This window comes from Kogia breviceps, chromosome 2 (genome assembly GCF_026419965.1).
Source record: "Kogia breviceps isolate mKogBre1 chromosome 2, mKogBre1 haplotype 1, whole genome shotgun sequence".
In the NCBI taxonomy this organism is placed as follows: domain Eukaryota; kingdom Metazoa; phylum Chordata; class Mammalia; order Artiodactyla; family Physeteridae; genus Kogia; species Kogia breviceps.
Window position 1 is genome coordinate 185,358,927 of NC_081311.1, and position 26,751 is coordinate 185,385,677.

Sequence of the window (26,751 nt, forward strand, 5' to 3'; positions counted from 1 at the left end):
TTCTCAAAAAACTAAAAATAGAACTACCATATGACCCAGCAATTCCACTCCTGGGTATATATCTGAAAAAAACAAAAGCACTAATTTGAAAAGATACATGTACCCCAATGTTCATAGCAGCACTATTTCCAATTGCCAAGACATGGAAACAACCTAAGTGTCCATCAACAAATGAATGAATAAAGAAGCTGTAGTGTATATATAGTGGAATACTACTCAGCTGTAAAAAAAAAGAACAAAATTTTGCCATTTGCAGTAGCATGAATGGACTTGGAGGGCATTATGCTAAGTCAGAGAGAAAGATAAATACTGTATGAGATCACTTATATGTGGAATCTAAAAAATGCAACAAACTAGTAAATATGACATAAAAGAAGCAGACTCACAGATATAGAAAACAAATTAGTGGTTACCTGTGGGCAGAGGGGGAGAGGCAATATAGAAGTGGCAGAGTAGGAGGTACAAGCTATTAGGTGCAAGATAGGCTCAGAATGTATTGTATAACACTGAGAATATAGCCAATATTTTGTAATAACTATAAATGGAAAGTAACCTTTAAAATTGTATAAAAATAAAAAATTGAATTTAAAAAATGTCATGGAGATGTAATAAATAAATAAATAAAATAAATAGAAAAACATTCAATTGAGAAAAAAAACAAAAACAGTGGTTCTCACCTTGGATGGCCTCAAGGTTATTTCAAGGCATAGTTATTCATATACTTTTTAAGACTGAATGTAGAATAACTGGATAAATAATATTTCATGTAAATACATGGTTATGCATTACATGTATTTGTTATGTATTATATCATAAAAATATAAATATATTATTACATAGTTATCTATATGTACTATAAATATATGTATCTGAACCCTATCTGTGTATATCAGATATATAAAATTGCTTATATCATACAGAAATATATGTAATTTTTTTAAAATTTATACAGATGTTATTGTGATTACATAACACAAATTCATTTAAAATCATTACTAAAATTCAAAGTAGCTTTTTGCCATGCTGTTTTATGATTCCACCAATAATAAAATATGAGTCCTATCACACTGGAGAGTCTTTAAAATTTTTTTGGAAAATGGCTCTTGCCAATGGCAAGTATCCCACACCTAAGAGGGAATTCTTACACTTCAATCTATGAAAACATTTTAGACCCCTCTTTGTTCCTTGGCTGAATAGGCATGGAAAATCTTTATGTAATTAATTATGATGGGAGAGGGCTGGAATTCTTGGTTTATATCCTAATTTATCCATGTCTTAGATTAAATGAAAGATATCTGTTTACTGAGGAATTATAATTAGGGGTCATTCTGAGTTGAGGTCACCCACAAAAAACTGGCAAGCAAGCGATGTTTCCCTGAAATGACCATAGACCTTCTTACATAATATTTTCACTCAGTTGTAATCCTTGAGATACGTGTATGCAAGTGTGCAATATGCATGTGTATTTTTTTTTCTAAAAACAAAATATTTTTATTACTTAACTAGTCATTTTTCAAATCACATAAGAAAACTCAGGGGGTTTTGTCACAAATATTTAATGTCTGGAGTATTCTTATGTATATAGAATTAGATGAGAGATTTGGCTCATGCAGTGTTCCAGCCATCACTGTTGATAAAGATCGTTTCTCCTATATAAAACTGCTGTGCATCTGGTTGAAAAATATATCATAGATAATCAATATATTTTATTTTAAATATTATGCATAATGCCTTTCTCTAAATGTTTAATGTCCATTAAAATTCCCCTACCTATATAGTATTACACATAGAGAATGACTTTGTAAAAGTAAATCCTTTTGAAACTAATATGTGTAACAAAATCATATGGTTCATTGAAAGGTCATGGAGTCCAATTCATTTTATGTTGACTGAACACAAGTTGGCAGAGCAGATGACTTTGAAAAAACAGATGTGTGCTCTATTTTAAAATAATTGCTAGTATAGCAGCCTGTGACACATGTTTAGTACACAGATCTGGATATGTAATAGGTTAAATTATGTCCTCCAAAGAAAAAGTTCACATAGTAAATATAACACAGAATACAAGGGACAATTTTGCCCCAGTACAGATTATTTATAAAGACGCTGTATTTGACATTGTTTAAAAGCGGATTTCAGACCTTTACTTTTAAGTATAATCTGTTGATGTAGGAATTTTCTGTTGTTTGACCAGAGCTTTTAAAGACATTAGACCAAACTCAGTTCTTACCTCCACCAATAATACAGATGGAATAATATGCCACATGTTCATATTCAGTTTGCCACATTACCTCTTTAGAAATATATCACATCAGTAGGTTTAACTGAAAATTAAAATACATTAGGCAACACCCACATTTAAAATAATGTCCAAATATTGGGCATCAAAAGATAAGAATTTGAATCTAAGCTCCACCTCTTCTCAAGTATATGTGGTGGTAAAAAGGATTTCATCTTAGAATTAACAGATGTATATTTGAGACCCAACAACTAGAAATATTTCTGAAGACCTGTTTCATCAGAGATTAGATGTGGAAAATAATATTGATATTATAGATAATGAAAAATAAATATCTATGAAAATACTTGGCAAAAGTTTTTTAAAGTGTCCACCACTTGGTAATTGCCTTCCTTTCCACTAACCAGTAAAATGATTGTAGGAAACTCATTTAACTTCAATCAGCCTCAGTTTTGTTATCTGAAAATTAAAGCAATTGTACTCTGTGGTGTCTAATAGTCTATGATTCTTATAGGAGATGAAATTCTCCAAACACAAAGAATATGAATATGCACAAAATTTCTGTACAGCCAATTGAATGAGTATGTGTTATTTTTTAACACCAGAAGATGGTGAGCTTCTTCTAATCTCTTTTCATCTGGAATCCTATTTATCTTCACCCTTTTAAGATTAATTTACAATCAAGACCAGATGGCTCAAGGCCATTCATTTTCATATCCAGAGCTGATTATCTAATTATGAAAATCTTGAATAGAAATAACTTGATCTGATTTGCAAATGCTTGCAGAAGGTATGATAATGCACATGAAATACAAAGAACATATAAAAAATGACATGAGTTTGGGTATACTCACAAAAAATTGAGCATTTATATTTAAATAAGGTATAGTATAACAAGATGCTATATAGAATAATGACAATGCATTAGGCTTGTGCTAGCTTTGTCATTTAATCTCTTTGACCTGAGTCAAGTAAGCTGACCTCTTGGAGTCTTCGTTTCCTCATCTCTAAAATGGAGATGTTGGATTAAATGAGCTCCAGGGGGGAGACCTTCAAGATGGCAGAGGAGTAAGACATGGAGATCACCTTCCTCCCCACAGATACATCAGAAATACATCTACATGTGGAACAACTCCTACAGAATACTTACTGAATGCTGGCAGAAGACCTCAGACTTCCCAAAAGCCGTGTGGCTGACAGGGTCTTGGTACTCCGGCCGGGTGCCAGGACTGTGCCTCTGAGGTGGGAGAGCCGAGTTCAGGACAATGGTCCACCAGAGACATACTGGCTCCACATAATATCAAATGGCGAAAGCTCTCCCAGAGATTTCCATCTCAACACTAAAATCCAGCTCCACTCAACAACCAGAAAGCTACAGTGTTGGATACACTATGCCAAACAACTAACAAGACAGGAAAACAACCCCACCCATTAGCAGAGAGGTTGCCTAAAATCATAATAAGGTCACAGAAAGCCCAAAATATACCACTGGATGCAGTCCTGACCACCAGAAAGACAAGAACCAGCCTCATCCACCAGAGCACAGGTAACAGTCCCCTCCACCAGGAAGCATACACAACACACTTAACCAACCTTAGCCACTGGGGTCAGACACCAAAAACAACAGGAACTACGGACTTGCAGCCTGTGAAAAGGAGACCCCAAACCCAGTAATTTAAGCAAAATGAGAAGACAGAGAAACACACAGCAGATGAAGGATCAAGGCAAAAACCCAGCAGACCAAAAATATGAAGAGAAAATAGGAAGCCTACCTGAAAAAGAATTCAGAGTAATGATAGTAAGATGATCCAAAATCTTGGAAATAGAATGGAGAAAATACAAGAAATGTTTAACAAGGACCTAGAAGAACTAAAGAGCAAATAAACAATGATGAACAACACAATAAATGAATTAAAACTTCTCTAGAAGGAATCAATAGCAGAATAACTGAGGCAGAAGAATGGATACTTGACCTGGAAATTTAAATAGTGAAAATAACTACTGCAGAGCAGAATAAAGATAAAATAATGAAAATAATTGAGGGCAGTCTCAGAGACCACTGAGACAATATTAAATGCACCAACATTCGAATTATAGGGGTCTCAGAAGAAGAAGAGAAAAAGAAAGGGACTGAGAAAATATTTGAAGAGATTATAGTTGAAAACTTCCCTAATATGGGAAAGGAAATAGTTAATCAAGTCCAGGAAGCACAGAGAGTCCCATACAGGATAAATCCAAAGAGAAAGACACCAAGACACATATTAATCAAACTCTCAAAGATTAAATACAAAGAAGAAATATTAAAAGCATCAAGGGAAAAACAACAAAAAACACACAAGGATATCCCCATAAGGTTAACAGCTGACTTTCAGCAGAAACTCTGCAAGCCAGAAGGGAGTGGCAGGACATATTTAAAGTGATGAAAGGGAAAAACCTACAACCAAGATTACTCTACCCAGCAAGGATCTCATTCAGATTCCATGGAGAAAACAAAAGCTTTACAGACAAGTAAAAGCTAAGAGAATTCAGCACCACCAAACCAGCTTTACAACAAATGCTAAAGGAACTTCTCTAGGCAGGAAACACAAGAGAAGGAAAAGACCTACAATAAAAAACACAAAGCAATTAAGAAAATGGTAATAGGAACATACATATCAATAATTACCTTAAATGTAAATGGATTAAATGCTACAACCAAAAGACAAAGACTGGCTGAATGGATACAAAAACAAGACTCATATATATGCTGTCTACAAGAGACCCACTTCAAACATAGGGACACATACAGACTGAAAGTGACGGCATGGAAAAAGATATTCCATGCAAATGGAAATCAAAAGAAAGCTGGAGTAGAAATTCTCATATCAGACAAAATAGACTTTAAATAAAGACTATTACAAGAGACAAAGAAGGACACTACATAATGATCAAGGGATCAATCCAAGAAGAAGCTATAACAATTGTAAATATTTATGCACCCAGTATAGGAGCAGCTCAATACATAAAGAAAAAGCTAACAGCCATAAAAGGGGACATTGACAGTAACACAATCATAGTGGTGACTTTAACACCCCACTTTCACCAATGGACAGATCATCCAAAATGAAAATAAATAAGGAAACACAAGCTTTAAATGATACATTACACAAGATGGAATAATTGATATTTATAGGACATTCCATCCAAAAACTACAGAATACACTTTCTTCTCAAGTGCTCATTGAATATTCTCTAGGATAGATTATATCTTGGGTCACAAATCAAGCCTTGGTAAATTTAAGAAAATTGAAATTGTACCAAGTACCTTTTCTGACCACAACACTATGAGACTAGATATCAATTACAGGAAAAGATCTGTGAAAAGTACAAACACATGGAGGTAAACAATACACTACTTAATAACCAAGAGATCACTGAAGAAATCAAAGAGGAAATCAAAAAATACTTAGAAACAAATGGCAATGGAGACACGATGACCCAAAACCTATGGGATACAGCAAAAGCACTTCTAAGAGGGAAGTTTATAGCAATACAATCACACCTTAAGAAACAGGAAACATCTCGAATAAACAACCTAACTTTGCACTTAAAGCAATTAGAGAAAGAAGAACAAAAAAAACCAAAGTTAGGTGGAGGAAAGATATCATAAATATCAGATCAGAAATAAATGAAAAAGAAATGAAGGAAACAATATCAAAGATCAATAAAACTAAAAGCTGGTTGTTTGAGAAGATAAACAAAATTGATAAACCATTAGCCAGACTCATCAAGAAAAAAAGGGAGATGACTCAAATCAATAGAATTAGAAATGAAAGAGAAGTAACAACTGACACTGCAGAAATGCAAAGGATCATGAGAGATTACTACAAGCAACTGTATGCCAATAAAATGGACAACCTGGAAGAAATGGACAAATTCTTAGAAATGCACAACCTGCCGAGACTGAACCAGGAAGAAATAGAAAATATAAACAGACCAATCACAAGCACTGAAATTGAAACTGTGATTAAAAATCTTCCAACAAACAAAAGCCCAGGACCAGATGGCTTCACAGGCGAATTCTACCAAACGTTTAGAGAAGAGCTAACACCTATCCTTCTCAAACTCTTCCAAAAATATAGCAGAGGGAGGAACACTCCCAAACTCATTCTATGAGGCCACCATCACCCTGATATCAAAACCAGACAACAATGTCACAAAGACAGAAAACTATGGGCCAATATCACTGATGAACATAGATGCAAAAATCCTCAACAAAATACTAGCAAACAGAATCCAACAGCACATTAAAAGGATCATACACCATGATCAAGTGGGGTTTATCCCAGGAATGCAAGGATTCTTCAATATATGCAAATCAATCAATGTGATACATCATATTAAATAATTGAAGGATAAAAACCATATGATCATCTCAATAGATGCAGAAAAAGTTTCGACAAAATTCAACACCAATTTATGATTTAAAACAACCTCCAGAAAGTAAGCATAGAGGGAACTTACCTCAACATACTAAAGGCCATATATGACAAACCCACAGCCAACATCATTCTCAATGGTGAAAAACTGAAACCATTTCCACTAAGATCAGGAAGAAGACAAGGTTGCCCACTCTCACCACTATTATTCAACATAGTTTTGGGAGTTTTAGCCACCAGCAATCAGAGAAGAAAAAGAAACAAAAGGAATCCAAATAGGAAAAGAAGAAGTAAAACTGTCACTGTTTGCAGATGACATGATACTGTACATAGAGAATCCTAAAGATGCTACCAGAAAACTTCTAGAGATAATCAATGAATTTGGTAAAGTAGAAGGATACTAAGTTGATGCACAGAAATATCTTGCATTCCTATACATTAATGATGAAAATTCTGAAACTAAGGAAACACTGTCATTTACCACTGCAACAAAAAGTATAATATACCTAGGAATAAACCTACCTAGGGAGACAAAACACCAGTACACAGAAAACTATAAGACACTGATGAAAGAAATTAAAGATGATACAAATAGATGGAGAGATATGCCATGTTCTTGGATTGGAAGAATCAACATTGTGAAAATGACTCTACTACCCAAAGCAATATACAGATTCAATGCAATCCCTGTCAAACTACCAATGGCATTTTTTACAGAACTAGAACAAAAAATTTCAAAATTTGTATGGAAACACAAAGACCCTGAATAGCCAAGCAACAGAGCTGGAGGATTCAGACTCCCTGACTTCTCTATACTACAAAGCTACAGTAATCAAGACAGTATGGTACTGGCACAAAAACAGAAATATAGATCAATGGAACTGGATAGAAAGCCCAGAGATAAATCCATGCACATATGGTCTCCTTATTTTTGATAAGGGAGGCAAGAATATACAATGGAGAAAAGACAACCTCTTCAATAAGTGGTGCTGGGAAAACTGGACAGCTACATGTAAAAGAATGAAATTAGGGGGATTCCCTGGTGGCGCAGTGGTTGAGAGTCCGCCTGCCAATGCAGGGGACACGGATTCGTGCCCTGGTCTGGGAGGATCCCACATGCCGCGGAGCAGCTGAGCCCATGGGCCATGGCCACTGAGCCCGCACTTCCGGAGCCTGTGCTCTGCAAAGGGAGAGGTCACAACAGTGAGGGGCCCATGTACCACAAAAAAAAAAAAAAAAAAAGAATGAAATTAGGACACTCTCTAACACCATACACAAAAATAAACTCAAAATGGATTAAAGGCCTAAATGTAAGACCAGACAGTTATAAAACTCTAAGGGGAAAACATAGGCAGAACACTGTATGACATAAATCACAGCAAGATCCTTTTTGACCCACCCTCTAGAGAAATGGAAATAAAAACAATAATAAACAAATGGGACCTAATGAAACTTAAAAGCTTTTGCATAGCAAAGGAAACCAGAAACAAGACAAAGAGACAACCCTCAGAATGGGAGAAAATATTTGTAAATGAAACAACTAACAAAGGACTAATCTCCAAAATTTACAAGCAGCTCATGCAGTTCAATATCAAAAAATCAAACAATCCATTCCAAAAATGGGCAAAAGATCTAAATAGACATTTCTCCAAAGAAGACATACAGATTGCCAACAAACACATGAAAGAATGCTCAACATCACTAATCATTAGAGAAATGAAAATCAAAACTACATGAGGTATCACCTCACACTGGTCAGAATGGCCATCTTCAAAAAATCTACAAACAATAAATCCTGGAGAGGATGTGGAGAAAAGGGAACCCTCTTGCATTGTTGGTGGGAATGTAAATTGATACAGCCACTATGGAGAACAGTATGGAGGTTCCTTAAAAAACTAAAAATAGAGCTACCATATGACCCAGCAATCCCACTACTGGGTATATACCCTGAGAAAACCAGAATTCAAAAAGAGTCATGTACCACAATGTTCATTGCAGCACTATTTACAATAACCAGGACATGGAAGCAGCCTAAGTATCCATCGATAGATGAATGGATAAAGAAGTTGTGGCACATATATAAAATGGAATATTACTCAACCATGTAAAGAAATGAAATTGAGTTATTTGTGGTGAGGTGGATGGACATAGACTCTGTCATACAGAGTGAAGTAAGTCAGAAAGAGAAAAACAAATACCGTATGTTAACACATATATATGGAATCTAAAAAAACAAAACAAAACAAAACAAAAATTGGTTCTGAAGAACCTAGGAGCAGGAAGGGAATAAAACACAGCATAGAGAATGGACTTGAGGACACAGGGAAGGGGAAGGGTAAGCTGGGACAAAGTGAGAGAGTGACATGAACTTATATATACTACCAAATGTAGTATAGGTAGCTAGGGGAAAGCAGCCACATAGCACAGGAAGATCAGCTTAGTGCTTTGTGACCACATAGAGAGATGGGATAAGGAGTGTGGGAGGGAGACGCAAGAGGGAGGAGATATGGGGATATATGTATATGTATAGCTGATTCACTTTGTTATAAAGCAGAAACTAACGCACCATTGTAAAGCAATTATACTCCAATAAAGATGTTAAATAAATAAATAGATAGATAAACAAACAAACAAATAAATAAATAAATGTGCTCCAGAGTCTCTGCCAGTTCAAAATGTTACATTGTCTACAAATGCAGATACCCAAAACTTAAAATCATACTCAAATATGGAGAACCCTGTTGTGTAATTTTCTGTTGAGAGTCGTCCTAGACTATTCAGTTGTATAAAGCCCCAAGGGTATAATATCTACTTTCAATGAAATTGAACTTTGTAGTTACATTCAGATGATGGGTGGTAGTCTGGGGATCAACCAGGTAAGCTTTTGGAACCTGAGGCCTGGTCTCTCCTTACCAGATTTGGTGATAAATAATATACCTTTTTCCTTTGTTCCATCCCTTCTTCCTCTTCCATGCTTCAAGAATATATGGTTCAGTTTGTAATTAGGAGTAGGTGTTGCACTGGAAAACACTATTCTGTCTAAAGAAGACAAAGAATGAATGTGAGTTAACATTGTATAATCTTCTATGTGCCAGGCACAGTTTGGAAAGTATAGCATTTCCTATGACATATTGTTTTTACACACTATTATTAAAAATTATTCATCAGTACAACAACTCTAGAAGGAAATGTTTACTAATCCCCCATTATCACAGAAGAGGAAATGACTACTGGAAGTTCATAATTTGCAGAAGGCCACACAGCTAGTAAGTGTTAGAAAAAGAACATGAATCCCAACTGTCCAGTTCTTGCCACCCCACCATTCTATCTCAAAAATGAAGTTAATAGAAACCTTATAAGTTAAATTTGTGCTACAAAAATAAGTCAGGGGCATTTTGTTTAATTACTTGGTATTAAATGAAATGCTTTCAATTTCAAGTCAAATTAAAAAGAATACAGAATACAGCTAAAGCACACTTTTCTAAATTATGATATATACATACAATGAACCATTATACATCCACCATAGATCATGTTTTCTAAGAATACTTAATGATATGCTCTGGTATTAAAAACAAAACATAAACTGTATGCACTAAAACCTCTAACATGCATAGAAAAGCATTAGGGTACAAATTAATCAATGAACAAATATCAAATGCCTGTTTTGTTCCATACAGTGTGCCAGATACTGAAAATATAGTGTAAACAGGCAGACATTGTTCCTACCCATGTGGTACCTACAGTATACTAATTAGTTTGACATTTCTGGGTAATGGGATTATAAATGATTTTTATTTGTTTGGGGTTTTTTTTTTGCCTTTTTCTCATTTTCTAAATAATCTATAATATAAATATACTGTCTTTCATAATCAGGAAATATTATAAAATAAACCTTCATGTTTTACAATTGTGTATAGGGCAGATATTTATTTCTTTCTACTTTCTCTGGGCTATGCTACAGTTAGCAGAAGCTATATATATATATGGTTTTTTTTAGTAAATTATTTTAGAGAATATCTGCACTATAATATTATATAGGTCTGTACTTATTTCATTGTGGTGATGAAAAATTACAGAAGGCATATATTAATAATTTATATTAAAATATTTTAAAATGAATGTTTCCATAAGAAAAATTATCATTTTTATATTTCCTATATGTTATAGCTAAATAAACTTAATATCTACTAACTCCTCAACTTAATGATTCACTCCCAATCCCAACCGTCCATCTCCCTAATTTTCATCATCTTTATGGTTTTTGTTTTTTGTTTTTTTGCAGTACATGGGCCTCTCACTGTTGTGGCTTCTCCCGCTGCAGAGCACAGGCTCCAGACACGCAGGCCCAGCGGCCATGGCTCACGGGCCCAGCCACTCCACAGCATGTGGGATCCTCTCAGACCGGGGCATGAACCTGTGTGCCCTGCATTGGCAGGTGGACTCTCAACCACTGTGCCACCAGGGAAGCCCCATCTTTATGTTTTTACCTGATTGATAAATTTATAGAGCTAATCATTCTCTGATGTCCTTCTCCAATTTAGAATGATCACCCTCAAGGTTTGGTGCAAAACTCCTATTCTGGCATTCCACGTACCATCTTTTCTGTGTTAGTCCTACTGGTGCATCTCATTTTGTTCCTCCTTCTTAATATATTATATATATATATATATATATATATATATATATATATATATATATATATATATATATAAGCATAGTCTTCAGTCTCTTTCTAAAAATTTTTTTGAAATATTTAAGAAAATATTTTCTATATATTTGTTGTTAAGGTGTTGAATATCTCATGTATCTTTATTCTTCCCATTCATTATATTGATATTTTGGTTGGGTATAAAATTATAAGTTGAATATCACTTAGAACATGAAGGCAATGTTCTACTTCTAGCTTCTAGTGCTGCTATTATTGAGAGTCAAGGCTACTTTCATCCTCAATCTTTTGTATATAATCTTCCTTGCCCACCCCTCTACTTAGAAGTTTTATGATTCTTATCATCAGTTTTCTAAAAGCAAACAATGATGTACTTTGTTTTGACTCTTTTTCATTTATTGTGCTGGGCTCTCAGTGGGCCCTTTCAATCCAGAGACTTGTAACTTTTAATTGTTGAGAATTGTCTTCTATTATTTGTTAAATAATTTCTCCTTCCCCACTCCCACTTGATTTATTTTCTCTAAAATTACCTTTATTTGCATATTGGACCCCATAAATGAAAACTCTAATTTTCTTACCTTTTCTCTCCTTTTTTTTCCTTCACTTAAAGTGTCATTTTCTACTTTCTTTGGGTTTTATTTAAGTTTATCTTCCAATAAGTCCTCCTCCAATGTTTTCTAATTGTCTGTCATCATTTTTTTTAATTTCTTAAGAGCTCTTCCTTCTTTAAGTGCTCACTTATGACAGCATCTTTTACTTGTTTTATTGATGCAATAACTTCCCTTAACTCTCTGAGAATGGTAAATATACTTGGGGTTGCTTGTCATCAGAAGTTTCCTTTTGATCCTTGCATTGATTATGATACTTCTGTGGTTCTTTTGTCTGTTTTAATCTCTACTTTTTGTGTTGGAGATTTTGCTCAAGTGGCTGTTAGGGCACTGAAAAGCTGAGAACCGGAAGGGTTTTCAAGTGTAAGGGGACCTGACAGTTTCATCATGAGATCCCCAAACGTTGGAATCTATTCATTTTTTCCTCAATAGCTATTGCAGTTTCTTCAGAGACATTAGTCTGGTTTCTTGAGACTGAGCAGCAAAAGTAAGTTATAGGTCTCACTTTTTGGAGTGTTTTTCAGAACATTGTGCTGTGAGAGTCTTTATAAAGCAAAAATGATTCTGTTTATGGCCAAGAAAGTGTAGGAGATATAGAATTCTAGATCCCTCCTCTTGGAGAATCACTGTGTATACTAATCTATGAAAGGCTTCTCACTGTCATTTCATTTAGTGTATTCAAAAATGATTTGACTCAAGTATATTTTATCCTTTCTTTTGTTCCTTTTCCTTGTTGAAGAGGAAGAAAGAGGGGTATATGGGATTGTATACCTTGCAGATATTAAACCAAATATATCTCAAATATTGTCATTTCAACATGTAATCAACATAAAAATTATTAAAAAGATAATAAGTCCTTTTTGTACTAACTGTATTTTACACTTGTAGCATTTCTTTTTTCAATTTTTTTATAAAGATTTTTTTTAATGTGGACCATTCTTAAAGTCTTTATTGAATTTGTTACAATATTGATTCTGTTTTATGTTTTGAATTTTTTGGGCCAAGAGGCATGTGGGATCTTAGCTCCTGAACTAGGGATCAAACCCATGCCGCCTGCTTTGGAAGACAAAGTCGTAACCACTGGACCACCAGGGAAGTCCCATACACTTGTAGTATTTCTTAATATGGACTAACCACATTCCAAGTGCTCAGTCGCTGCATGCTACCAGTGGTTGCCCTACTGCACAGTAAATATCTAGATCAAAGATCTTGACCTGGTGGCTTAATACCCCTTCAAGGTGCTGTTTGTTTATTTGGGAGAATTATTCTTGCCTTGTTCTATAGATTAAAAAGTTAAAGTAATGGACTTCACATGAACAATTCCATATTTCTAGATGTTCTTGAAAATGGGATGGTTTGGGCAATACTAGCCTGTATTCCCATTAGGCAACCTATGATCAATCTGGCTGCTCCTGTCCTGTTTGTCACACTCATTTACAGACCATTTCACTCATTGATATTACCCACCTGGCCCTTACAGTGATCTGAGTTTACAACTCCTAATCTAGATTAACCCCCAGAGAAGTAATTTGTTACTCTATCTATAGATGGTGACAGAGCTAAAACTAAAACCTGAGTCCATGATAATACTTTCTCAGGATATTATATTACTTTGGGGGTCCCAAACAAATCTTTTCCACTTTAATTAGTCTATTTCCCTTTTATTCCTCCATGAGCATAGAGAACTATGGCTTCAAATCTTTCCTCTAAAAACAACTCACATACTTATAGATGCTCAGAGTCTGGCTAATATTATCTCCTCTCTCTGATAAAATCAACCTTAATTTTAGAAAAAAATTAAAAGATGTGCATTGTTTTTGAACTTTTAAAATCTCTGTGGCTCTTTGCTAGCCCTGATATGATTTGCTTAGAATTAAATCTTTTTTAGAAAATTAAGTGCTTATCACATATCAGATTTCTTTAATAGCAGAATAACTAAAATGAAACATGGAGAAATTACTCTGCTTGTCATTCTCCTAAACTAACATTAAATTGGCATTAAAAAATATTAATAATTTTATATATGAATCCAGACACAAAAGGGAACATTATAATTCCATTGATATAAATTTCAAGAACACTTGGAGCTAACTGATGGCAATAAAAGTCAGAATAGTGGCTACTCCCTAGAGAGGGAGAGGTATATTAATCTGGAAAGGGCATAAGGAACCTTCTGGATTGTTAGACATGGTAGATATTTGATGTGCATGGTGATTACACAAGTGTATATATGCAAAAATTTACCACTTGAGATTACTGAAGTTTCACATTTTATTGTACGTATGTTACACCTCAATTTTTACAAAGCAGAAGAAGGAGGAGGAGGAGGAGAAAACAGTTGCTTCTTTTATTGATCCCTTGGTTTTTTCACTTGTTCAAGTACGTGAAGTAATAAGCAAAGGAGCTCAGAGTCCAAAGACCTGGTAAGATGGAAGAGAAGCTTAAAGATGGACTCAGGTTTGCTTGCATAGTAATATCAGTTACTCTGCAAAAGAAGTATGCACAATAATCAGATCTTACATATGCTGAAACAAGCAATCATCTAGTTTGAGAGATTTTAAAATCAGATTTTGCATCTGCTTGTGCCCCGGGCCATTCTGACAGTGACTGATGCCAGTAAGCCTAATGTGTAACGAATATAGGCAAATTGCATTTTTTCTGGTTTGTTTATTTTGTTTAAATTGTGCTAAGTACTTAAATAATTAGTTTAAACATGTACAGAACCAAACAAAAGTAAAAATATCACAAAGGAAAAGAGAAAATGTGTTTGCCTTTACTCTTAAACCAGTAGTATACTGCATGGAATTGAGCGCGAATGACCATTTTAATTGCTTCTTCTGGAATGAGGGAGGACCATGCTGTCATTCCTCTGCCACCACAAATACTAAGCAGTCACTGGAATGTCTCTTGTGGTGTATGTGTGGGTTTATATCGTGTCATTTCTACTAGAATTGTAATCATTAATTGCTTAAGAGTTCATTCAGTTTAAAATATTCTCCACCAAAATCCCCTTTCAAATAAATACTTGGAATAAAATGGGAAGTCAGGGGGTTTTCAAGTGTGGCATTTAAAAGCAAACTTTAACTGTTTCATACCTTAAATTATAAATTGTGCCTATTTCAAATGCAACTCATACAACTGATTGTTTTTCACTTAGGAATATAAAATTATTTATTCCTCAGTCCCATATCATTTTATTCATGTTGGTTTACGGTACTTCAAATGATTTTTAAAAGACATTAAGACAAAAAGACCTCACAGTCTTTGGCAGTTAATCCCGAAACTTCCTTAAAACAAAACTGTGGGGAATACATCCCTGTAGGAAATTGCTTTCAAGCAATAATTTTCTTTCTGATGATGTTTCAACAATGTAGAGTTGACCACTTTTTCATGTTACAGAAAGAGCAAACAAGGGAAATAATTTTAGATAAATTTCACTCTTTACATCAAGTCTTTAAATATTAAATATATATATATATATTTCTTTACTCTCACAGGAAGTAATAAATTATTACCTTCTGATCTATCAAAAGGAATAATTGAGAAAAGCTAGTTCTCCAGTCCCTTGGCAACGGATCTCCTAGTATTGCGAAACTGTTTATATAAATGAGATATTTGCTTTTTAAGCTTTATTTACAGAGTTTGCCAGATGAGCATTGTACCCCGTGAACTATAATTATGGATTCCTAGCTGTTACCAGAAATCTTGGTATGCACAGCCTTGGAAGCCTGAAGCATGTTTAAGAATCAGCTACTGGTAAGCCTAAAATAATATCAACTATTAGAAATTGGTAAACCCACTGAGAAATGGCTGCTGATTCATGAAGACTGTGGAATTACAGGGGTTGATGTGCTTTTAATAAGTCCTCGCATTTTTTCCTCCACTTCAGGCTTGAGTCAACTATACTTAAATAACCCTAAACAGAGGAGACATTCTGTATTTTAAAGATCGACCATTACAGTAATTCAACTGCCCCCTCTAGGAATGTATTATGATGTTTCACCACCCTTCTTTTCAGAATATTTTTCCTTATTTGTAATCAAAAGCCCTCTGGCTGCTGTTGAAACTTGAGTTAGGTCTGTGATTTTTCTACTTTTTGAGGAGCTGGAATATTTTCTGGTCTTGTTTTTCATGGCCTGGAACTCCATCTTCTGAAGCATCCAAAGGTTCGAAGGCTTAGCCCTGGTCGTTCATCCACCTTCACCACCACAGCCATCCTCCCTCTCCCACGACACATAAGCAAGCCCATCACTTCTTCCTCAGTCTTTTCCTGGGTTTGCCTACCTGAGTTTATACCCTGAACACAACTGAATGATATCTTTTTGATTCCTGGGTTAGAAAAAAGGACTAGTAAACGTTGAACTAAAATTGTCTGGGTAGTTAACAGTGCTGTCTCTTTGACCTTCTATCTAAGGACCACCAGCTGGTAAAGTGTCAGGGTCAGGGGCCAAGTCAGGAGAGCAACAGTAAGGACAGAGGCCCAGGGAGCATGGAGACAGAGCCCAGTCCTCCAAGCTGCCGGAAGGCAGAAGCAGACGATGGCCAAGGTGAATTTAGCCAGTGTCAAAGATGAAGGCACTAGAGCTGCTTAAATACTGTCTCTTGCTTCACATCAGGGTTGATGCTCAGACCAAAGGGAACAAGCTCTTCGTATGAATGCCATCACTATCCTATGGACAAGGAGGGGAGGGCTAGTCTAGAAAACAGGCCAGACCTGACAGAACTATTTCTATTTACAAAGTAACAAGAACATTAAATATCCAATTGGACTGTTGTATAAAATACTGCAATTCAATGATATTTATGTAGTCAGTCAAAATCATGACTATGATTAAACGGCAGCATGAAAACATATTGTGATATTAAATATATTCGTTTGCTAAGGCTCCCATAACAAAATAACACAGACTTAGGGGTTTGAACTGTAGAAACTTATTTCCTCACAGTTCTGGAGGCTAGAGGTCAAAGATCAAGGTGCTGACAGGGTTGGTTTCTCCCGAGGCCTCTTCTCCTTGGTTGAAAATATCCACCTTCTTGCTGTGTCCTCACATGGTCTTTCCTCTCTGCACACATATACCTTGTGTCTCTTTGTGTGTGCACAGATTTTCTCTTCTTATAAGGATGACAGATTGGACTAAAGCCACCTTAACAACTTCATTTTAAATTAATTACCTCTTCAAAGGGCCTATTTCTGATACAGTTACATTCTGAGGTACTGTGGGTTAGGGCTTCAGCATATGAATTTGGGGGGGGGATGTAATTCAACCCATAGCACAAGCAAAAACAAACAAAAAACTAAAAATAAGTTAAAATGATGAGAACTCAAGCATCCACCAGGTATAAGACTTTTTGCATATTAATTCTTTCAAATGTCACAAGAACACCAGCCACCATTTAAGCAGAAGAAAACAAAGACTCAAGAATTTAAATGATTTGCCAAAGGACCCTCAGTTATTAGAAATAGAAACAGGAATTTAAAGCCAGGCATGTATAATTTGAAAATTCCTATTCTTTCTATGATGATAGATTGACTATCATGTTGATGAGCTTGTGAAACGTTAAGATAGAGTTTTATCTGCTTTTAAAAAATGTATATTGTTAAAGTACAACAAATAAAAGAAGAAGAAATAAACAGGTACAGTTGAGAATTTAAAATATTCCAAGACACTTTGCTAGGTGCCATGGGGTCATGGTAGATGGATGAAAAGGATCAGATACAGTCTTAGTTCTTAAGGAGAAGGGAAATTTGCATGTGTAAATGTGTAAACAGCTACAGTTAAGAAAAGTTAAGATAACCACATAAGGGTTCTGAGAACAGAGAACTTAATTTGCTTATTTATATTATACTAATAACTAAATTTTTTTTTTCTTTTTTTTTTTTTGCGGTACGCGGGCTTCTCACTGCTGTGGCCTCTCCTGTTGCGGAGCACAGGCTCCGGATGCGCAGGCCCAGCGGCCATGGCTCACGGGCCCAGCCGCTCCGCGGCACGTGGGATCCTCCCGGACCTCGGTACGAACCCGTGTCCCCTGCATGGGCAGGCGGACTCTCAACCACTGCGCCACCAGAGAAGCCCCATATAACTAAATTTTTGTAAAGTCATCCAAAATTTCTCTCTATTGTGTATCAGTATGCATTCACTAATTCAATTATATTTCTTTGGAATCTACCATGTTTCAGAATGGGTATATAGCCATGAATAAGGCAAACATGGTTGCTTATGGCTTCCAAACTAAAGAGTGTTTTCAAAAGTATAGTCCAGAGACCATAATGCTTGAAAATCACTTAGAATGCTTGTTTAAAACACAGATTTCTGGGCCTTATTCCAGACCTATTGAATCAGATTATCTGAAGACTGGGTTTGGGAATCTCTATTTCTAAGAGCTCGCCATCTAAAATGTTTGATCCACCGGCCTACAGGGAGATTCAATAAATGTGATGGGCCCTGTGGTAGTTTACCAAGTTACCCCCAAATTTTGCAGCTTAAAACAACAAATATTTATTATCTCACAGTTTCTATGGGTCAGAAATCTGGGCACAGTTTACCTTGGTGCCTCTGCCTCAAGGTTGCTACAGGACTGCCAGGCTGCAGTCTCATCCGCAGGTCTGGCAGAAAGATCAGCTTCCAAGACACTCACATCTTTGTTGGGGGTTCGGTGCCTTATGAGGTGTAGGACCGAGGGCTTCAGTTGCTTCCTGGCTGTTGGCCAGAAGCCCAGCCCCTTAGTTTCTTGCCACATAGAGGGCAGCTCATGACATTACAACTGTGAGCAAGGAAGAGAGGGCAAGCGACACAGAAGCCAGAGTCTTTGCATAACCTAATGTTAGAAATGCTGTTCCACTGATCACTAGGTTCGGCTCACATTCAAAGGGAGAGACTCCACAAGGACAGGAACGCCAGAATGTGACGATGATTGAGAGCCATCTTAGAGGGGGGCTACCTCAAGTCCTTTACTTCTTTTACCTCTGGAGTTTCAGAAAAGAGCATGTAAACTCAGCCCCGAAGGAGGAGTAGTAGTTGGACAAACTGGGAAGAAAAGGAGAGGCAAAGGACCGGTCCAAAGGAGGAAGAATGTGCTATAAAAACCCAGAGTTCAGTGCATTTAGGAAAACATATTTGTCTTTTAAAGGTCCTCATTGGGTTCAGAAGCATATTGTTTGTGCTTATTTCTAGGGACTTGGGAAAAAAATCTCATCTCTGCAAAATCAAGGTCTAGGGGATTTTTTAAAAAAACAAATATGATTCCAAATCTACCAAAATCTTTCATGAAACCGAAACCTGCTCAGTTTCTATTATTAATAAAAACTAAAACTCAAGCCTGAAAATATTTTCTTTAATGTATTAGTAGAAACAAGCTAGGTTGTTTTCTTTTAGTCTGTCTTTGTTGTGACAGAAACCTTTCACTCGCAATGCATCTTGCCTTCTTTGCCCCATTTCAGCCTTAATTCTCTGTCATGAAAACTTGGCCCAAGTGTAGGCCACAAATTAAAAAAAAAAAAAAAAAAATACTGGGTATTTGGATTCTTTGTTGCTGAATGAAAAAATTCCTCTCCACAGGAGTGTAAAGATCTCTTACTTTTTTTTAATCCTAATCTGAGTGGCAGTGTGGATTGGAATAAATTCATTTGGATTTTTCAGTCCGTATCATATAACCCAAAATCAAAGTTGGGAATTGTGGTGTCCTGGGAAAGGCTCTGACCTCAGCATCTGGAAGTCTAGGGTTTTGCTGGTCTGGTTCAGCCACTAACTTGATGAGTAAGCATGGATAATTCAATTAACTTTGAAAGGCCTGTTTTCCAATCTGATAAATAAAGAGTCTGAGTGAGACCAGTAGTTCTCAAAGTGTGGTCCCTGGACCAGTGCATTAATATTACTTGGTAACTTATTAGAAATGCAAATTGGGGATACTACTCTAGACCTACTGAATCAGAAACTGGGGCGGTGGAGGGGTGGGATGGGAAGATGGTCCAGGACTCACTATTTTAATAGGTGATCTAGTTCAATTTGATACATGCATACATTTGAGAACCACCACTGAGCAAGGTAATCTCAGGTCTTTTCCAACCTGAAATCTATAGGATCCAAAAACTTCTAAGGGATAGCAAAAAAAATAGAAATGATAAAGTTTTCCAATTACAAAAAAAAAAAATCAAAGTTTTTTGGGGGTTACCCAAATAAAGTAGAAGCTATCACGTAATCATTAGGAGAGGCAGCTCTGTGCAAATTTTTATTATTTAAACACCTATATTGTATAGACAAATACAACCATTTCAAGGTAGATTCAACACTTTGATCCAACGTTGCAAAGAAAACAAAAGACTGGAGAAGCCAGAACTAATATCCAGGAATCCTGATTCCTGGTTTAAGGTGCTTTCCTCTTTACAGGATATTACTACCCCCGTTCCAATATGTTTGGATTTGGAATTGGCTAGAAGCAGAAGCCAATCATTATCTATAAGTATTTTGACTCAATTTTGCCTCTAATATCAATGAGATTTTTTTCAAGGACAGATCAATATAGAACACAAACACAAGTATCTCCAGAAACAGAAATATATGTGAGTTCCAGTGAATTATCTTCTTTGACTCCTAAGCATGGTAATTCCCTTTTGGCTGGATGCCCACCAGTAAAGTTTCCTAAAGTTTTCATTCAAATTTTCATCTGTAAAATTGATAGAGTCATTAAAATAAGGGGAAACAGGAATCAAGGGTTCAGTAATTACTATTAGATCCTTGATGGTACTTGAAAAACATCTTCCTCTCAAAAGATATAACAGGTAGTAATGGTTAATGCTCTAATTTGCTTCTAACTTTTATCAAGAAGTAGTAATAATATTATTAGAAATGTAATAAACTAAACTCTATTCTGCAAGGCTGAGGAAATCCCAGGCCAAAATAGATTTTCTAGCCTCTTCCATAAATTGAAAAGGATATTAATTAGGTGCCCATGGCCATTGTGCTCATTTGAGATCCCATAAGCTTTGTCATAAGGCTCAAGCTCTTAACCTCAGTGCCCTGACAAATTCCTGCTTTAGTAATTCAATTCTCTCCACCTAAATCTCCTTAGAGAGTAAGTAAATGATTCTCCACTTCCTCTTCTAAATTAATTTTATAGCTTTATAGTTTTTTCTCAGCTTTTTCTCTCTCCCTCTATCTCTCTTTCTCTCTCAAGAGTTAATGATTACTGCTCTATATCTTCTCAATTCTATACCATCTCTATACCATTTCTTAATCTGAAATTAGAAAAAAAATCATAAATAGAACTTCATATAATCTAACATAGCCCTGGTTATATGAAATCTCAAAACATCATTTGTAGGAGAGAAATACTTGACAGAGTCATTGGTTTATTTTAAAATTTTCCTTTAAAATTCACTTGCAGTGAGCCGTCTTTAATTCCTTTTATTTTAAAATGTGGTTCTGTTGTCATCTGAGTCTTCTCTCTCTCTTTCTAGGTCACTGCTTAGAAAGCTATTGAACCTGTCTGAGTGTGTTATAAGAAGATATTGCTGGTCTTGGGGTTACCATGCCACCAAGTGATACCAACTTCTGCATCATTCTCTGCAAGAAAGGACAGAGCACATGTGGATTGGGAAGCAGGTCACTCAGTTCTGGTCTTAGCTCTTAGTTCTGTTAATAACAGGTGCAGGCCCTGGCTTAAAGCATTTACGTTCCTTGGGTTTCGATTTCTTCGTCTTTAAAGAGAAAACAATTGCTCTAATTCCTTTGTGCCCTGACATTTTGTTAATTTCATCCATTTGACCCAGAAGCAATCTTGTAGTCCAGAAGTCTCTTCAGGAAGCTTCATGGGTTTCATTGGAGAGAGGAGGGCTTACAGAACAGTGTAACTGCCAGAGTTCCAAGGCCTCCACCCCCATCTTAAACATCACAACTTCCATTGCATCTCAACCTCCATCTTTATTTTATATACAGAGATCCCAGCTAAGATTTATTTGGAGTGGGGTGGGGACAGCTCCAATGCTAACAATTCTCTTTGAAAACCTTGTACTATGGAATAGAATAAAATTGAGTAGAATCGAATAGTATACTGTAATCTAGTATAGGAATCATTCATATCACGATCTTCTTTCAGAGTCAAGGTCCTCTACCTTTACTACACTACAAAAAGTTTTAAATTGTATATTCTGCATCTGGGATTGGCAAACTTTTTTCTGTAAAGAGCCAAATATTGAACATTTTCAGCTCTGCAGGTCTACAGCCTTGGGTTTTTGTCAAAGGTAGAATGCTGTTGTTGCATGAAAGCAGCCATTGACAATACCTAAACCAATGGGCGTGGCGGGAAGAATGTGACCCTTGGGCTGTAGTTTGCTGACCGCTGATAGAGATGAAAGAATTCACCTTTTAAAATGTTGAGGTATGTTTGCTTGTTAGGGAAAATTATTTAGAAATGTAATGAAGATTTTAGAATTATTTTTAAAATGGCTATAGGAAAGATTGTTTTATAATTGTATTATTTTATTTTTTTCTTAAAAGTTAATAAGTAAAATTTTAAAAATTATTTTATCCTCTATGCTTGTTCTTACTTTCATTTCCCATAACACACTTAAAAAAAAAAAAAAAAAAGAAACTGGGATGGATTAAAATAATGTTGATTGTTACATATATTTTTTTAAATTCATGGTTGTTTCACCTTTCAATAATAACCTGCTATTAAATAGTTCACCTTAATGTATCACAATATCAACTCTACAAGTATTTGCTGCCATAGAATTGTAGGTTATAAATAGTTTCATTATGTTTAACATATCCCTTGGAAATCTTTTATTTTCTGTATTTTCTTTAGTCTCTAGGAAAATCTATGGCCTCCCATGGTATAAAATTCATTTTTAACTGCTGAAAAGACACAAAAGCAGCATTTGTATTTGCCATAGAATATATTATCTTTTTGTCGATTCACTTTTTATCAACCAGTTCTTTTTTTCAATGTATTTATTTTTCAATCTGTTTTGATGATTATTGTAAAATCATGATTTCTACATGGATCGGTATCAAAAAGACCTGTCTAAATGATACAACTTCTTGACAGAACATTTGTGCCCTTAAAAATATACTATAGTGCACATGGAAGACACTCAATAAATATGCATTGATTTAATGGAAGATGAATTTCCCCAAAGTATTATAAAATTAATCCTGACCAGGTCACAGCCAAACCAAAGTCCTAATAACTTCATCATACAATTAAGTAGTCTTACTAAGTTTACATTATTCAACTAAAGATATAAGTATACAAGAAAGAAGATAAAGACTAAAGATATCAGTAAACCAAACAATAGTATAAGATTTTCCTATTTCAATGTAATTGTGATAATAAACAATGGAAGAATGGAACAGTAGTCATTAAAGTATTTAGTCTTTCTAAATTGATTGGCTAATCCAACTGCCACAAATTCAGTAAAAGTGGAAAATAGAATTAAAATTATTTAAATCTCTTTGACCACTTGTCAGTTGGAAGCAAAGCTCAAGACCAGGCTGTCCACACAGTAGCAATTCCATGACCCCAGTCCACTGAGTCTCTGGAGCTGAAGGAAGCTTTCAGGTTGCATGGAAGTGTTAACTCATGAAGGCAACGAATTTCACTTCTCAGCTCAAACCTGAAGTGAAGGATTTGTGATTGCCCATGAGTTGAACTGAAACTATAACTGTCTCATGCATGAAGACACTACATATTTTTAAACTAGAGGAGAGTTCAGATTTCTGACCCCTCCCTTTTGACCCCATATGTTTACAAGACTGAGGGAAACTGTCTACAAAATGGCGGCCACCAACTCCAGCCGTGCCTGTACCTTCTAGCACTCCTCCCAACAGGGCGGTGCTCTATTTCCCCTCCCCTTGAATCTAAGCTGGTCTGGTGACTTGCTTACTCCAACAGAATGAGAAGGAAATGACACAATACCAGCCTAGCCCTTAGGAGGCCTGGAAGCTTCTGCTGTTACCCTCTGTGAACTCTGAAGCACTCTGTAAAGGGGCACAGTTAACCTGCCAGAGATATCACCAAGGAGGAGAGGCTCCAGGCTTCAGCTGTCCCCACCAGAGCTCCAGGTACTCCAGGGAGGCTGTGTTAGACTTTCCGGTCCCAGATGTGCCCTATTGAATGCAGCCAAGTAGGTGACCTCAGCTGTTGCCATGAGTTGCAACAGAGCTGCCCAACTGAGTCCAGACAATGCAGAGAATTGTGGGGAATATCAAAATATAATCAGTAAGTTGTGGCATGGTCTGTTACACTGTAATAAAGAACAGAAAAAACACCACCCAATTTCAACTTTGCAGCTCTCATATTGGTGGCTGCCTTTATATTATCCCTAAAACCAATCTGCTGTCTTACCCCAAATGCATTTTGTTGAAGATTCATTTATTTTTCTATTTCATGACTGAATTTCTCAATTCACACTCACGTACACATGTGCTTGTGCACACATACATGCACACACACACACACACACACACACACACACACACACACACACACACACAGTATTTAGAATCAGCCAGGATCCATTTGTGCTCTCCAATGCTGTTTTTATTCTCTCATTTGCTCTCTTCAAGGTGTCAGTTTAGTGTCAAAGTTTACTTCTCTTCTAATTATTTTCAAATTGTTTATAGATTATGCCAGTGAATTTTGCTATTGTTCCAACAAATCTTTACCCCTAAGCAATTCGCAGTAACATGAATGTCCCAGGAAGAAAAAAACCACAAAACAAAAACACACAACTTCTATGTTTGTGTGTATGTGTGTGTGCCCACTCATTGGAAATGTGTGTGCTTTTTAACCTTCCATCTACTATAATTAAACCTGTCCATGCTTGTTGTAATCTTGTGATTTGAGAGGCTTAAAATAAAATTTAGCTGGCTCAGTCCCCAGAATGTCTAAACTTCTCCCAGCTCCAAGAAGAATGACTTTTACACCCTCTGTACACATCTGTCCCCCATAACCTCGTGGTTAGCTACCCACCCCAACCTCACCATTAATCCCTTAGGTTTCTTCTTGCCAAAGATGTTCTGTTGTTTGATAGAACACTAATCTCTGAGAATCTCAAAGTATCAGCTTACCTGTGAACGCCCAGAAACTGTCTCCATCCTTAGCCTCATCCTCTTTTATGTTTTCTTCATCTTTGAACAAATGCATTTCTTTCTGTCTGAGAATGAGGTTTATATTCTGTTGTGGTTAGGATGCATATTGACCTGAAGGCACATTGTTCCCTTGTAACTAAAAGAAACAAGTTCAACTTTCAGAATCACTCGGTGACAAATTTCAATTGGTAGAAGAACAGGTCACCCATGGGCAGGAAACTCAGGTAAGCTCAGAGAGGAATCCTTTGTTCAATTAACCTGGAGGTTTTTGCCAAAGGAAAATAAGTCTTGGAGAAAATAAATAAATAAAAGGCAGAAATGGGGGCAGGTGAAATGTATTGGGGCGGGGGGGGGGGGCAGTTCTCTTTCAATATCAGTCTCCTGTCACAGTTCTACACTGCCACAGCAGGAGGGATGGGGAGATGCAAACAGAAAGTGCAAATTGACAGCCTTAAGGCTCCTATTCGGGGCGATTTATTACCAGGAAAGACGTTGAGCTGTGATAAGGAAAAACTCCATCCCTTAGCAAATGAAGGGTCTAAAGCTATAGGATTCCTTCACTGGGCAAGTGCAGTGGATTTAACAGAATCCCACGATATACAGCCGACGACGGAGCCATTCCTGCTGTATGTAGTGCAAGCCCAATTTTCAATGCTAAAGAGTGGCAAAGCTCTCATGCTCCAACCTAAATGACAATTGCGGGGAACCTTGCCTTTTGCTGGAAGGACATTTTTGACATTCCTTAACCTCAGGCCCACCGATGATGTGGGGATTAAAGGTGACATGAGAATGACCAGCTTCCTCCTCCTCCCAATCACAGAAATGCCCACATCTGCGCTGCCCAGCTCTCCTGAAATCCCTGGGGTTTACTTCAATTGAGACTGAGATTATTGTATGTGGAACGTTTATGAAAGCTTCTCAGAAAACGCCAGGATCTAACAACAACGTTCACCAGGGTTTTGATGTTTGCCCAGACTCTTGGTGATTGGTCCACCATATGTATCCTTCCAGGCTCTGTCGAGCTGATGAGGAGGCAGGTAAAGTCAAGCGCAATTTATCTGAAAAGTCATCATCTGTACATGCTAGTGGCATATACATCTGTGGAGCGACTTCACAGAAACACGACCTTGTTTGAGGTCCCAGGATGCCACCAATTCTGAAAGGTGGGAGCAGTCTGTCTGTGATGGGGCATGTGGTGACAGGAAAACTCTATCTCCTAATACTTCTAATACATCGCATGAGAAAAGCTTGGGAAGAAGGAAAACAGAGAGGCTCACTAGTAGAGGCTGGAAACGTGGAACTATTTTTAAAATGGAAATGAGAGCAAGTTTAAGACACCTTCGAGATTCTATCCCTCTTTCCTTCTCTTAGGGCTCTACGTGATGGTTGGGGAGACCACACCCGGACCACTGTGCTGTGTCTTGGGTACCTGAGTACCCAAAAGCTTGGACTGAGTTCAAAGGAGATGATTAAAGGAATGAGGCGATTGGAAGTGATTGACTGATGAGAAAAGATGAAAGGAGCTAAGTCTAGGAAACTGACTAAGCAATAGCTGAGGGGCAAAATGATAAAGAGCTGCAAATACCTAGAATGTGCACACACCAAATAAATGAGATAAATTAGCAGAGGAGAGTTTGGGCTGAGAATTAGAAAAACCTTATGAGTGACAGTGATCCATTAGCCCACTGCTCACTCAATAATGAAAGTGGAGGCTGGATCATAAGGG